The sequence below is a fragment of the Ailuropoda melanoleuca genome, chromosome 8 (assembly GCF_002007445.2).
Source record: "Ailuropoda melanoleuca isolate Jingjing chromosome 8, ASM200744v2, whole genome shotgun sequence".
Lineage (NCBI taxonomy): Eukaryota > Metazoa > Chordata > Mammalia > Carnivora > Ursidae > Ailuropoda > Ailuropoda melanoleuca.
Window position 1 is genome coordinate 79,858,175 of NC_048225.1, and position 15,435 is coordinate 79,873,609.

Genomic DNA, 15,435 nt, shown 5'->3' on the forward strand with positions numbered 1-15,435 from the left:
TCCACATCCACACCAACACCTGTTGTTTCCTGTGTTGTTAGTTTTAGCCATTCTGACAGATGTGAGGTGATATTTCATTGTAGTTTTGATTTGTATTTCCCTGATGATCAGTGCTGTTGACCATCTTTTCATGTGTCTGTTGGCCATCTGTCTTCTTTGGAAAAATGTCTGTTCATGTCTTCTGCCTATTTTTTAATTGAATTATTCATTTTTGGTGTGTTGAGTTCTATAAGTTCTTTATAGATTTGGATACTAACCCTTTATCAGATATGTCATTTGCAAATATCTTCTCCCATTCTGTAGGTTGCCTCTTAGTTTTGTTGATTGTTTCCTTTGCTGTGCAGAAACTTTTTATTTTGTCAGTAAGGTAACTAGGAGTAAACCTAACCAAAGAGGAGAAAGACCTGTACTCTGAAAACTATAAAACACTGATGAAAGAAATTGAAGATGACACAAAGTGATAGAAAGACAGGGGTGCTTGGGTGGCTCAGTTGGTTAAGCATCCGACTCTTGATTTCGGCCTAGGTCATAAGATTGAACCCTGCATTGGACTCTGTGCTCAGTGTTGAGTCTGCTTGAGATTCTCTCCTTCTCCCTTTGCCCCTCCCCTGCTCTCTCTCTCTCTCTCAAATAAATAAATAAAAAATCTTAAAAAAAAAAGCCAATGCTCATGGATTAGAAGAACAAATATTGTTAAAATGTCTATACTACCCAAAGGAACTACACATTTAAGCTGGAGTCATCACAATTCCAGACTTCAAGTTACGTTACAAAGCCGTAGTGATTGAGACAGTTTGGTACTAGCAGGAAGGTAGACACATAAATCAATGGAACAGAAAAGAAAACCTAGAAATGAACCCACAATTATATGGTCAATTAATCTTTGACAAAGCAGGAAAGAATATCCAATGGGAAAAAATCTCTTCAACAAATGGTGTTGGGAAAACTGGACGGCAACATATAAAAGAATGACACTGGACCAGTTTCTTCTTCTTTTTAAAAAAGATATTTATTTATTTATTTATCTATCTATCTACTTATTTATTTTAAGTGAGAGAAAGAGAGAATGAGTGAGGGGAAGGGCATAGGGATAGGGAGAGGCAAAGAATCTCAAGTAGACTCCCTGCTGAGCATGGAGCCTGACACAGAGCTTGATCCCATGACCCCGAGATCATGACCTGAGCTGAAAACAAGATTTGGACATTTAACCGACTGAGCCACCCAGGCACCCTCACACTGGAACACTTTCTACACCATACACAAAAATAAATTCAAAATGGATCAAAGACCTAAATGCGAGACCTGAAACCATAAAAATCCTAGAGGAGAAAACAGATAGTAACCTGTTTGACATCAGCCATAGCAAATTCTTCCTAGATAGGTCACCAGGGGCAAGAGAAACAAAAGCAAAAATAGGTTGCTCTTTGTTATAATCTTAATGCCTGGCTTATAGTAGATATAGATTCAAGAAATATTGTTTTAAATGAAAGAATGCATGTGTACTCTGATAATATGTGTGAAAGTCACTGAGATTTAATAGCAGATTGTCCTTGCCTTCAGGGAACGTACAATCTAGTAGGAATACTTAAACAGGTACAGACATATCTACAGTACAAGGTAGAATGGGATATATACCAAGGAGAAGTTCTTGTATCAAGGGCTATTGGGATTTGAAACTTAGATCATATTGAATTTAGGGAATCAGAAAATACTTCATGAAGAAGGTGGCATTTGAGTAATATCTTAATTCTCCTGGATGGAGAGCAAATGGAAAGCTTTCAAATGGAGGAACCATCACAAGCAAAAGCCTAGAAGTGGAAAAGCACAGAGTATGGTTTGAAATGAGTGAACATTCCATTTTCGGTATCCCCGTGAGTAGGGATAGCAGCAGTGGGAGAGGCAAGTGTAAAGACACATTGGGACTAGATTGTAGTTGGCTTTGCATGTCAGGGTAAGGAAAGTGTACTTTGAGAGCCATTGAGGGTTTTTAAAGAAAGGGACTCTAGATAGCTTGATCATGTTTATGGGTCAAGAAAAAGGGCTAATTTGGGATGTGAGGAGGATGGATTGAAGAAAGAAGTGGTACTTGAAGTGGAATCAAGTCTAGAGAAGGTAAAATCAAGTCTAGAGAAGGATGAAATCAAAGTCCAGGGGGAAGTGGCTAAAATACCTTTCCCACATCCTAAGGAGGAGAGAGCTAATAAATCTTACTCCAGATAATTTGGTATCAACCATTTAAAGACATACCTTAGAAAATACAGAGGTAGAGAATCATTGAGAATCAGCAAAATGAGCAATTCTAAAAACATGGCCTTCAGTATTAACGGTATCTGGGTTTTCTGGCCAGGGCCATCTTGATTGAAGTTCATCCTATAGCCATAATCTAACATGTATTTCTTTGAAAACATGCTCTAACTCCTGCAGCATTCAGAAAGCTGGCATCTTCAAAATCTCCATATCTACCTTCAAGGCTACCTCGTTGCCAAGGAGTCTTCACTCCTGGAAGAGGTGATGTCCAGCTGCTGTCCTCTGCTGGAGTCCACATAGACCTTGGCTACTGTAGCCAGGTAGTCAGAATCTAATTGGAAAGCAAGTTGGTGAATTTCCAAAGCAAAAGTTGTAAACCATGACTAGCAATCCAAATATGAGAAATCCTAGAACTAAATAACCTGGAAGCTTTTACTCTTATTTTAGATGTTCATTACTTCTTACAGTCCCTGTAACCCTGGTTTTGGACAAAGCACACTGAGACATAATGGGGTGGGCAAGCCAAGGAGTGGCCAGGGCTGGGGTCAGTAGTCACAGCATAAACACAGCCTGTTCCACACACTGCCAGTCAGTCTGATTAGATTGGGATGGTTCCCCAGGAGCTCCTTGTTTTAACTCAAGCACATTTTTTGAGTGTGAGTATATTCAAAATCCTTGCTGGAACCCAGTGGAGCCAAAGATAAATAAAATGTAGTTCCTGTTCAAAAGGGTTTCAGAATCAAGTAGGGATCAGATATGTGCATAACTGACCCAAGAGAGACAATAAAAGGGACAGGAGGGGATCAAAAGAAGAGTAGTTGGGTCAATGATGGTGTCCAGGCTCTGGATTCCAAACTGAAATGCTGGTGTTAAGAGACCATGTCTAAATCCAGCTCAAGCAATGAGGTTGATGTGGGAATCTTCTCAGGGATTTTAGGCAGGTGAAGAGGAAAAATGGAGAGAAGGCTGCTTTTCCATCCTGTTTTAAGGGTGAGCAGCAAGAGTATTTTTGTTTTGAGAGAGAGCGTGAGTGTGTGGTGAGGGGGGGGCAGTGGGGCAGAGGGATCAGGAGAGGGAGAACCTTAAGCATGCTCCATGTCCAGCTTAGAGCCTGACAGAGGGGTCAATCTCATGACCCTGAGATCAGTACCTGAGCTGAAATCAAGAGTCAGATGCTTAACCGACTGAGCCACACAGCCACCCCTGTAAAACTGTCTTTGAATGTATTAAACCCTCATGCTACTATTCTATTATTTCCTCTCTGTATTGGACTGTTTCTTCTCCAGATGTCCTGGGTGGATATAAAATAGGCCTAGGTCTTTCTCATTCTCCAGAATAACTAAACTTTTATAGGCATCTTTTCTGTTTTTTAAAATAAGAGTGAATAGTAGAGTTCATTGTGTCATAGGCTATTACTTCTTAGGGATGCTTTAATTTTATCCTATAATATATGAATCAAAATGTGGAGTATAATGAGGGTTGGAGATTTTATATCTCGACAGATATATGCACAGATATATGTATTAGTTTATAAAATATATAAAATTAACTTTGAAGTACATATAGAAGGGGAGAGTGGTTAAAATATGGGAAACAGGGTTGAAATATATCTGGAAATAGAGTTTTGGTGTAGAGGGTTTAAAGGAGTGACTTTGAAATTAGATTTGAGTGTGAGTGTTGGCTGTGCCACCAAGATGCTGTATTGCCTTGGACCAATACCCCAAATCTCTGATGTTGTTTCCTCATCTGAATAATTGAGATGATAAAACTATCTATATATGGTTGATATGTCAAGTACCTAGTATGGTTCAAGGCCCATAGAAAGCACTTGGTAAATACTACCAGTTTATTTCTTTTCTTTTGTGGTTGGAACATGCTTGCTCAAACATGGTGTGAAAGAAGCCCAGTGCAGCTTGCATCTAGTTGGTAAAACCCATAGGTTCAGCTCTTCCATCCTTATCCTCCCTTTTGGCCTTCCCTTACCTACTACCACCCCTGCTCTCCCCATCAAGACCCCGTGTACATTGTGATAGGGGATGGAGAAGCACTGAGGTGGGAGTCAGGATACCGGTTTCTAGTTTTCATACTGTCACTAACTGTAAAACTCTGAGCAAGTATTTTCATTTCTCTGGATCTCAGTACACTCATCTGGATAGTGAGGTTGGGCCTCATGCTACGGTGGTGTTTCTCAAACTGTGGATCACCACCCACATTTTACATCGTGACTCAGTATGTATCCAGCATACACACACACAAACAAACCTCCACTCTCATGAATGTAACTGAAAACATAAGCTTTATAAAACAATACTTACCATTACTGTCTGTGATAAGCTCTTTTATTTTCTATTCTGTTCTATATCATTAAACAGTTGTGTATTGTGGCCAAGCTAATTGATTTCAAGACCAGCAGTGGTTGGGATTGGAGTTGGAACAATGCTGGGTTTAGTACCCTCCTCACTGTAATATATGGGGTTCTAATTAGGGCTGCAGTCTCCAGGACCTTGAGACAAATAGCCTTTCTGCATTTCATAAACAGTAGCTCTCATCCAGAAACAACGTACTTGGAGAGATTACCATATTGGTCCTCTTGGCTCTTTGGAGAGGCTGGTGACATGTCATAGTTGGTAGGTAAATGCCCGAAACCCATGGTTGTTGTACATATTTTGGGGTTCCATGGCATCCCCTACAGATTTGGGGTGAGCTTTCTGACTTGCTGATCCTGTGTGTCTATTCTACCTATAGAAGGCCACGATCATTGCTATCATGCTAGGCTTATTTGCTTTGTAGTCTAGGTATGCCGAGTTTCCTTATGATGTCTCTTTTTTTTTTTTTTTAAGTGCAAAGAAATGAAAGGCTTGAACAGTTGACCAAACTCAGGCCCATTGGTGACTCCCTGAAATTTGAACTTTATATTGATCAGAGCACTTATGGCACTGTATGGGACTAATTAGCTTATATATCTGTGTCCCCACTGAACTATTAATTCCTTAAGAGCCAGGACTGATTTTTAGTCAGCTGTATTTATCTCCAGATAATTTCAAAGTGCCTAGCAGATAGTTGATACTCAATAAATATTTGACAAATTGGCTTACTTGATTTTGTGAAACTATTTCAGATAGGAGTACATTTTTCTTGATCTCATTCTATTCTAGCTAGACTAGACTCTAGGAAGAGAGGGTCCCTATCATTAGAACATGTGCTGCTTGGGCTGTATTACTTTAGGATAAGTACCTGTGGAAGTTTGGGAAAGAGGCAAAGTTTTTTTTTAGGTGTCCTTTCTTTTTTTTTTTTTTTGGTTCCTTTTTTCCCATTAATAATAGGCCTTTCTTCTGTTGAGGCCCTAGGACCTGTCTGGTCCATCTTCTGTATCTGAAAGGATTTGACCAACTGCTGCCCTATGGTGAATATATTATCCTTTCCAGGGGCATTTAATAAAAATAAGAAACACCAATTCAAAGGAATTGTAGACTTAATGTTGGATCTTCAGTTATCAGTTAGCCTGATAAGGGAAGTGTTTTTGGGATAGGGAAGTGGGCAGGATTTTCCTGTTATGTTGAAACTCCACCACAAAAGTGGTCGTCTTTTCTGTTAGCCTGTAAAACCATACTAGTTGATGTTTCTTTGATACACATGTAGAATCATAAACTAGGAGACCTATTGTCTGTTTGGCATACTTTGGTCTTTGGTTATATATTGCTGTGCATTTTCTTCCAAGCATTTCATGTGTGTGTTCATCTTCTCCCCCCAGGGATGCAGACAGACTCCATTAGTCCATGCAAATTGCTTGGGGTTTATGTTTGTCTGAAGTGACCGGGGCTCTAAATAGCCAGTACAGGCATCAGGAAATTAGCTGGCTCTGTCATGGCTCAGTATTTCTAAGTGAGGGCCCTGTACTTTGATGGAGGATGGGAAGGGTCAAAGGACCCAAACCACTTGACTCTTCTACCTTATGGTCATTCCACAGCTTTAATAGGAGTCCCATAGTCTATCTGAACCCCAAGATTCCCAACATCCCCAAAATAGGGATTTTTGTTGTTGTTTCTTAGTCTAAACTAGAGACTATCTTACTTACCACAAAATGTGTGGTGACCATATGTTAATCTCCCCATCCTGATCCCAGGTGCTGGCTCTGTCTGTAACTCCCAAGAACTGGGCCCCTACTGGCTTTGCAGCCTGCAGGAGAAAGAACGAGAATCTCTTTCATAACCTTATCAAAGGCTGTGAATCTTGAAAAGTTAAGATAACTCTGTTCTTTGATCAGACATTTACTATGTGCTAGGTAAGTGCCAGACTCTATGGAAAGGCTAAATATTCAAACAAGGGTGGATTGCCCCTGCCCCCAAGGGGCTGATGGTCTAGTGGGGGTGGTGGTGGAACTAGAACTGTGAGGATATCCTATGGTATGCCCTATACTATCTGTGTAGATTAAGTGCTGTGGGAATCCTGAAGTAGAAAAGGTTAGTTTTGCTTGAGGAGGAGTTGGGAGCTAACTTCACAGATAAGGTGACTTCTGGGCTGGGTTTGAATGCAAGCATGGAGTCAGGGAAGAGAGGAAGACATCTGCATAAACAGAAACACAGAGTTATGAACATGTCTGACATGTTTGGGAAAAGCCAAGGCTGAGTGTACCTTCATCACAGGAGGAACAGAGTAGGGGGAATAATGGAAAATGAAGTTAAAAATGTAGGTAGAACCAGATTGTGACAGGTGATGAATGCTAAAAGAATTTATTTGAATTGATAAGAATTGTATTTTGGGGAAAATCAAGGTTGTTTCTTTTTTAAATAGTAAAGATCAACATAACAAAAGAACAGTACTATTTTTTTTATTTACTTAAAAACAGTTTTTAAAAAAGATTTTATTTATTTGGGAGAGAGAGAGAGAGAGAGAGAGAGCGTGGGCACAGATGGGGGGCTAGGGGCAGAGGGAGAGGGAGAAGCAGACTCCCTGCTGAGCAGGAAGTCTCAGGGCTGGATCAGGACACTGAGATCGTGAGCTGAGCCAAAGGCAGACACTTAACTGAGCCACCCAGGCTCCCCTAAAAACATTTCTAAAATAAAAAATGTCACAGTGGTTAGGTATTTTGCTTCCATTAACATCATTCTGTTTTGGGAAATGCAGATATTCCCAAATTTTTATTCACTGCAATTTTGAGTCTTGATTTTCTTCTTGGTTTCATCTGATGTTATTGAAGCAGGAAAGTAAGATTAGAGAGGTGAAATGACTTAGCAAAGGTCACATGAGAAAGTGGCAGAACTGGAACATGAGCCAAAGTCTTCCATCCCTTACATCTAGCACTTGTCAAATGTAGCAGACCCTGGACTCTTCTATTCTGGACAAGTGTGTGGTGGATGCCCATAGGATGCTCTTGAATGTGGAGCGTGAATCCTGAGTCCTGAGTCACAATGCCATTGGGTCAAATGCATGAGATTGGAAATAGCAAGATATGAGACTTGAGAGTGAGAGATGTCTGTAAAACTAGTCGAGTCAGTAGTACTTAACACGGCATGGGTGGTAGAGTCCCACACTGTGGGTCTTACTGGGATCTTGCACAGGTCATGCTTAGGTGGCTACAGAGCTGGCTTAGATTTGCTCTTTCTCCTCCTTTCCCTGCTCTCTCTCAGCTCAGGCAGCACCTATGTCTCTTCATTGGACCTGCAGTTTCTCTGGTGAGAGTGTGGAACACTTCTCTGTGTTTCCCAGAATATAAAACAAAAGTCATTGTTTTGATGACATTGACAATGATATCTTGAGACTCAAGGAAGTTAAATAATTTATCTCAAGTTATATAGTTCATCAGTGGCAGAGCTAAATTTGGATCCCAGTCTGTATAATTCCAAGGTCTGTCATAACCATTACCCTTCCATTCAGCCTAAATGTGCTATCAGAGCAGTGCTACCCCTGACTGATCCACGGCTCTGGCCAACATACTACAGGGCATTGATAGCTTCTTGGAAGAGTGTGGGTATAGGCTGGGGCTGGTGCTATGGCTGCTTTCATGGTGAAGTGATGTACCAAATTAAAGGTCAGCTAGCTTGGACAGCTCTCCAATGATAATAATAGTAATAGTAATAATAATGATGATGATGATGATGATAATGATGATGATATAATCAAAACAATACCTTAAATGTGGTTTTAGCTTTATGGTTTCCAAACATTTTCATATGGATACTCCCATTTAGAACTGATTGGTTTGGTCTATAAAATGGGTAGTACAGTTAAGGAAACTCATTGAGGGTTAAGTGGGAAGTTGGAAAACTGAATAGATTCCAAACATTTTTTATTATAATCCACAATAAAAATGTATTTTATATTGTGATCCAGATCCCAATGCCCTCTGATCTATCCATTTATTTCACTGCATTGCTTCGATTTCAAAATGTTGGTTACAATCTAACAAATTGATTTCATGACATGCTAACGAATTGTGACTCTCAGTTTGAAAAACATTGGAGAAGATCTGTTGAAGTCTGTCCTACACTGATATGTTTTTATTCCATGATATAGTTAGTAAGTGTGGAATCATGAACTGTTTACCAAATGTCAAAACAAAGTTGAATGTTGAAGGAGAGTGAGGACAGTGACCTGTTGCCCTACCCTATGTCACTTCTCCCAACCTGATTTTCAAGGGCAGCCACTTTCAAACTCTTCTTTTCCCCTTCGTGTTTGCTTCTTTATTTCTAAGTAATACTCTTAGTCTGTTAGTTTTTAAGTGATCATTTTCAGACATTAGCTAGTAACTTCTTGGTGCTTGTCCACCAATGCCCCTTCATTAAAATGTCAAGAGCAGCTCTATTGCTTCTGAAGATGTGGGAGAATGTGGTTTATGTATGATGGATTCATGAATATCCTTTATCCTCAGTCACAGGTAATGCTGCCTCCCTTCTCAGTGGCAAAAATCTGTAGCATGGGAGCAGAACAGAATATATGTTCTCTGCAGGCAGGAAGATCCTAAGGAGCTTAGGTATATTCTGTTGTCTTTTCCAGATTCACCATTCATATAATCTACTCCTCCCTTGAAAAGTGGGGACTGAGAAGTGGTAAGTAGCCAAGAAGGCTTTGCTGGGTCATGTCATCCACAAGGAAACTCACAGCACCAGAACCACACTTAGGCATACATCCATTTACGTTCTTAATAACTGTTCAAGAGAAAGGCTGCTTCTCTGGACCCAAAGCGGGAAATAGAACTCTGAGTACTTGCTTAAAGGAACCAAAAACATCTCCACTCTTAGTTAAGGTTTTTTTTTGGGGGTGGGGTGGGGTGGGGGTTGTCATTGGTCTGGCCTTATATTTCTCTTGAATTATGTTTTACCACTCAGAAACTTACTACCAGATGCTCAGGTCTGGGAGATCCAATTGTTAACATCACTGCATAAAATTAGATTAAATTTTAAAAACCACACAAATATTAAGACAAAGCTATGGATATGTCTGAACATAAATTAGACTGAAACGTAAACTGAATACTCTAAGAATGCTAAGTCCCCAAATTTCATTACATAATTCTCCAATCATCTAAGGTGGGGAGTGGAGTCTATTAGGCACCACCAACTGATTTCAGCATTGTTAAAACCCAGACTGGGAATGGAATCCTGCAACTGACAATGAATTTGGGCTATGTGTTAGCCTTTTATCTTAAGCCACATACAAAATCTTGGAATCATACTTAAAGGTCTTACTGCAATTGGAGGCCACACACAACTCTTAGGCATAATAGTATCAGGGGCTTCCAAGTCAGGCTTGAGAAATCCAGGTCTTGCTTAATTACGTGGCCTGTGCAAAAGATGAGATTGCCAAGAGTACAATGTTCTGTTGCATTTTCCTGACCCTTTGGGGTTTAAATTTGCAACCTGCATCAGCAAAACTTTTGGCATTTAATTCTATTAAAATCAAAGAGCCAAATTTCTGCCTCCTGTTACATGAGCACAGTTCTTACTGACGTCAATGAAAGCTGTGCATGCATAACTGAGGGCAGATTTTGGCCTGGGCTATAGACATATGAGAACTGGCACACCACACTCACATCAAAACTCTGTTCCCTTCCTCTCCCCGCGTGCCTTCTGATAACACGACTCCTCATTCGTAACTCTCTGGCCGCACATTGGGAGCTGGGCCTTAACCCAAAACACAAATTAGAAGCATCATCTAATACAGAAATTTAAGCCAGATGCAAATTTAACATAGATGTTGCAAAAGCCACCTGAGTGGGTCACTGTCTAACTGCAAATTTTGCAAATAGATTATGGGTGACCTCCCATTGAAATATACTCTGTAGTATCTAATTTATGCATTTAATTCGATAGAAGGAGGCTTGTACCTCCTTCCACTTTACTGTTTAGTTTTTGTTCTTGAGAATGCACTGCCTACACTAGTGAAACTCTTGCTGCTAGTTTAGAAAATGCTACACGTGTTCCAGTGCTTGATGCAGTGCTTGGTACGGTGTCTGGGACAGAGGAAGGAGCCTAGCGAATATCTGCAGGACACATGGATTCTATGAGGCAAGAGATAATAATATCTCACAGTTACCTAGTGCTAACTATGTGGTAGGCACTGTCTTATAAATATTATTTAATTCTCACTACACATGTAGGTTTACAGTTTTATAAAGGAGGACACTATATAGAAATTAAGAGACTTACCAGCTAGTAGGTGGTGGAGCTGGGATTTCAACCCAGGCAGCCTGGCTCCGGGAGGTCAGGCTATTATCCACTCTGCTAAACTGCCTCTCAGTTAAAATGCAGGCATTGTGTATTATTAATTAGTTATTAGTCAAATCACGTATATGGTAGCTGGGCAATCCTACTGAGAAAGGCAGAAACATTTTACTAGTAAGAGCTTGTCAACAACTGTTTGTGTGACCTTAATTGTCTGAAAAAGTTGTTTTTGTTCTTGTTTTTTTTTTTTTTTTAGCTTTCCTACATACAAGGGGCAACAGTATAACCTCCCAGACTAAGCATTTTAGTCTCGTGGCATGTTTGTTATGTTTTAGCAGAAAGGGAAATGAATCTTGCAGTAAATTTTGAAGGCTAATTTTATGTGTACCACTTTTAAACAAATTTTAAGGTGACATTGACCATTATCCCCTTCAATTAATTTTTCCACAGTCACTTTAAAAAATAATTAAATGTATCCAGGCTATGCATTGGCAGTGTTAGGAGTCACACAGCTGCTTTTTAATAAGGATTATATTTTCCCTCTTAAGAATATACCTAAAGGGGTGCCTGGGTGGCTCAGTTGGTTAACCATCCGACTCTTGGTTTCAGCTTGGGTCATGATCTCAGGGTCGTGAGATAGAGCCCAGCGTCAGGCTCTGCACTCAGTGGGGAGTCAGCTTGGGATTCTCTTTCTCCTTCAGTCTGTCCCCCCCATAAAATAAATAAATCTTTAAAAAGATATACCTGAAGTTATCACTGAGTTTGTTAGATACATACTTTACATTGAAGTTTGAGGGACACAGCTACCAGTAGGAGGTAAAAGCTTCTCCCTTGCCCAAAATCCTATAGGCCTAAATGGGAAGAGGTGGGCCCTGTCTTAGAACTTATCCAGACTCTGTAGAGGTAATTTCTGAGCTTCCATTTGGGTTTGTAATGCCCAGAGTATACCTTTACTAGTCCTGTGGCTCAGCAGTTGACCTGCTTCCTATGGGCACCTCATTGTGTTTGGTTTCAAGTGGAAGTTCCTTACCTTGTCCATTATACCAAGAACTTGAATTTTCTCTTTAGCTTATTGCTCATGATGTCATCTCAGAGACCTCTCTTCATGACAGCGGGCAAATGATAGGCCACTGGAGTCTAGGAAGAGGTCAGATTTTGCTGCTTCCCTTGACATGAGGAAATCAAGAAAGGGAACTTGAGAAGAAAAAAAGTGGGAATATTATCTTAGCAATATTGAATTTGAAATGATGGCAAATCATTTAAGTTGTTTGGAGAATGGGGGATGTTACTTGTCCATGGTCATATGACTCACGAGTAACAGACTGAGGATAAGAATCTAGAGCACTAGGGGCGCCTGGGTGGCACAGCGGTTAAGCATCTGCCTTCGGCTCAGGGCGTGATCCCGGCGTTATGGGATCGAGCCCCCACATCAGGCTCTTCCTCTATGAGCCTGCTTCTTCCTCTCCCACTCCCCTTGCTTGTGTTCCCTCTCTCGCTGGCTGTCTCTATCTCTGTCGAATAAAGAAATTAATTAGCCCCCAAAACCACACTTCCCTCAGTCCAAACATCCTAAAATATGTCACAGGTCTAGGAAGCCCCCCCCCTTTTTTTTCCTTTTCTTCTTGCAACTAGGCAGAAAGAGATTTGGATTTATGTCCATTAAAATCCTATCCCATTGCCAGGACATGTATTATATATGTATCTTCAGTGTGGTCTTTCTTGCCTCCACTTAGAAATATTGTGTTATGTTGGTCTTCTCCACTGTCTCTTTCAGCAGTGTTTTAAATCCAAAGTAGATTATATAATCCTCAAATGTTGTCTTTTACTTTAGAATCTGTTTCAGAGAATACTTCCTGATCTTATTTCAAAAATTTCAGAGTCAATCTGTAAACTTTTATTATGAGTAGTCAGACCACCTAATGCAGAATTCATTTCTACAATATTCCTTAATAATGTTCATCAGCTTCTATTTAATGTGTGCTTACGACCTCACAAAGCATCTACCACATCATGATTGAAGAGTTCTTGTTACTAAACTATATCTCAGTTATAAAGACTAAATACTTGACTCTTAAGAACTTTGATCCACTAGTTCTAGTTTTACCTTCTAGAGCAGATATTTCAAACTGAGGCCCCAAGGGGGATCCCTTTCAACATTGTATTTTGTTTTTAAAATAATGAACCAACATTGGAGACACTGAGAGATTTTACATAAAAATCAGGTGTTCTGGCTTTTATTGAAAAAGAAAGATCATGCAATATTGCACCTACATTCCTACAGGACAACAATAATATGGACCTGAGTGGGGGCTGCTTCCTTTAGGTGGGGCATAAGTTCTGCAGTTGTCCACAGCCCTCCACTCCCTATGGATTTCCACATCCTGTGGCTGTCACTTGCCATTAACTATCACATATGCACTATTGTTTTTCAAATATCTGGCTAGTTTCATACCCTTATGTTACCTTTCTGAATCCTGTAGGCATATTTATGACCTCTATAATTAGGCAGCATTGAGTAAATATGCTCCTTCCTTTGCATGGAAGAGGCGCCTTTTGCCCCTTGCATTTCTTTAGTCTTCCTTTTTGCAAGATAGTAAATTTCAATTCCTTTAACCAAACCTTGTAAGGTACAGCTTCAAATGCCATCATTCCTCTGGACACTCCTTTAATTTGTCCCTCCTCCTTAAAACATGGTACCCAGGGGGGTAGCTGGGTGGCTCAGTCCCTTAAATGTCTGACTCTTGCTGTCAGCTCAAGTCATGATCTCAGAGTCATGATATTGAGCCCTGTGTTGGGCTCTACAATGAGCGTGGAGCCTGCTTGGGATTCTGTCTCTCCCTCTCCCTCTGCTTCCCCTCTTGCTCGTGTGTTCTCTCTCTCTCTCTCTCATCAATCAATCAGTCAAACAAACCAACCAACCAACCAACCAACCAACAAACAAAACACTGTACCCAGAACTGAACACAGTGGTGGAAAGCTGGAGCCATGGACTTCCATTATCTTTTTCAATTCTTAAGTTAAAGGCATCTTCACAATCTGTAAACATTATAGGTTGAGTGGGAATGGTGGACATTTTCTGTTTTGTTTGCACAGTATTCTTCTTTCCTTTTGGAGGTAGTAGTCTTCTCTTCTCTTAGACCTGCTTCTTGCCATGCTCTACACTGGGAGTTGGTAACTGCTTATGAGACTTTGACCACAGAGATTCATCCCAGGGAGAGCACCTGTTATGAGCCAGGACAAGAAGACTTTTCCTGGGATTTTTCTAAGCAGAGCTTGAAAATTTGGTTTCTGAGATTGTAAGGATGTAAGTCTGAAGCTACAGGTGGCCAGCCTTCATGCCTGTTGGAAATGCTGGTCAGAAACCAGCACACAGAGAGAAGCAGAGAGGAGAATCACAAGAAGAAATACCAAGAAGCATCACTGAAGTCCCTGGTACCAGGCACTTCCAAGGTTGTCCTTTCCACATTTTGTTTTTTTAAGCCAGTGTCTTCTTTTTCCTTCTTTCCCTCTCTCCATCCCTCCCTTCCTCCCTTTTCCCTCTCCTTCCATCTTTTCTTCCTTCAAAACTTTATTTGTGTATTTATAAAGAAAAAACACAGGACTGTATTATTTCTATCACTAAGGACAGGCCTTTGCAGCATAGCAGAGTGATTTCTGACAACAGGGTGGAGGCCATCAGTGAGTGGGTTCTGTAGGACCGTGATGACTGAGGCTCTTCCCAGGAGCCTTTTGAAGATATAGGGGTCCTTGTTGACTGACTTGGACTTCTTACCTTTCCTGCTCTTGGGGACCTTGGTCTGCATCACCTTCACATTCTCCAGCACTATGTTGCAGTGCTTGTCAATGGCCTTCACACAACACGGGAGCTCCTTGTTATTGCCACGGTTGATGGACCCTTAGGTGTTATTCCTGACTGACTGGGTGAGCATGAAGAATGGACTTGTGTTAAACTCCTCTTGCTCCCACTTTTGCAGCTCCTCCAGGGTCATCTCACTCTTGGGCTTGTTGGGTAGCTCATGGTGATGGTAGCTGTGCTCTCAGACCACTTGTGTCTCCTAAAGAGTCTTATGCTAATTTAAATTACCTTTCTCTAGCTGGCAACCAAGCTAGAAAATATTCTCTGGCATATTGGGTGACTCACAGGTGATATGACTGTATGAATAAGCAAATGACTGCTTGGCTGAATGAAAAACTGGTTTCTTGCTAGGGTGGACCATGAATTTCTTTTGATTTCTAGTTCACAGCAATCACTTTGGGACCACATATTTTGGGGAAATAATTATGTACTAAATTGACTTCAATTATGTATTGTATGTAAAGAATAGTAAATTAATAATAAATAATGGCTCAGTTTAATTGATTAGAATTTCAGAGTATATGGTTAGTCATGCCATGATCCCAGAATAGATAATAACTTAATCTTTGCATATTCAGGATTCTGCCTCATACTTATTCTGAGGATTACAAAACTCTGCAAGACACACACATTTAGGCTAGTGGTTTTGAGCTTATCCTTGGGCTAGGAGAT

General features: G+C 40.5%; 1 pseudogene; it reads right to left on the reverse strand.

Moving 5' to 3' along the window:
* Positions 1–2,471: 2,471 nt before the first annotated feature.
* On the reverse strand, positions 2,472–14,896 carry LOC100469851 (annotated as a pseudogene).
* Between the last annotated feature and the right edge of the window lie 539 nt (positions 14,897–15,435).